The 1,024-nt window shown below is 43.1% G+C and overlaps 1 protein-coding gene across 1 annotated transcript in view; it reads right to left on the bottom strand.

Moving 5' to 3' along the window:
• Window positions 1–1,024, bottom strand: part of kansl2 (KAT8 regulatory NSL complex subunit 2) — a 27,786-nt gene that overhangs the window by 14,998 nt on the left and 11,764 nt on the right. The gene's annotated exons all lie outside the window — the stretch shown is intronic.

The raw sequence follows: 1,024 nt of genomic DNA, 5'->3' as shown, positions 1-1,024 counted from the left end.
GAAGAGGCTGTGATAGCTGCACAGAAATATCTTACATGCTTTAAATCTTGTTTAATCTTTCAATAGGACTGCAGCTTATTACGATTACTGGCACGTTTCACAGCCAATAAAATTCCTTCGCAATGTGAAAACAAACAAGAAACAATCACTCTTCATGACTAGAATGCCATTCAGAAGATGTAAAAGTATGACCCATTAACTCATATTTACTGCCAACACAGCTCCAACAAGCCCCTTGACTGGGCAATATGGCACCAGTCCAGTTGATTTGGCCTAAATGCACAACTGGAAGTAAACTCACAAGAGCTGAAATTATTTGTCGATTAGCTAAATGAGAGAGAAACAAATGGCAATTACATTTTGACAATGGATTAATTGTCTTTCCCCCTAGTTCTAACTTCTTAGCTGCAAGGATTGTGTTTCTTCATTTTAGTTGGGAAAAAAAGGAGACTTTTCAGGTTTGGTCAGATAAAACAAGCTATCTGAAGCATTGCCTTGGGCTTCAGGACACTGTCATCTTCCACTGTTTCCTGACAGGTTACAGATGATTACCAACTTTGCACAAACATCATCCTGCAGTGTAATTCGAATACCCAAGTGAAACAATAATGATAAGCAAAGCACAGTTTTCAGCCGGTAAACGCTAAGACAGTGCCATCCCTGCAGAGCTGGCACCCTGCACTGGATCCCGGTCAACTATACAGGCTGCCTATGCTGGTGATCCTGGTTAAAATGACTACACCAGGGTGGCATCGCCTCCACTCCACCCAATGCTGCAGACGTTCCCATCCTGATTCTCCAGCATTATCACCATAATGCTCACCTGGTGTGGTTGAGCCTGCATTTTAAGGAACACCACACTAAATGAATCGCAGCATCAGTGTGAGGTGAAAATGTTGGTTAACAGCATGGTCTGGACACACACACACACACACACACAGATGACAGTGCCTTTTCCATGTTCCTCTTTCAGGTTCCAACCCTCAAAACGAGCCTATCTGCGACAGAACCAGCTACCGTGTAA

The sequence above is a fragment of the Monopterus albus genome, unplaced genomic scaffold (assembly GCF_001952655.1).
Source record: "Monopterus albus unplaced genomic scaffold, M_albus_1.0 scaffold477.1, whole genome shotgun sequence".
Lineage (NCBI taxonomy): Eukaryota > Metazoa > Chordata > Actinopteri > Synbranchiformes > Synbranchidae > Monopterus > Monopterus albus.
Note: the sequence above shows the minus strand (reverse complement) of the source record. Positions and strands in the feature narration are given on the sequence as shown.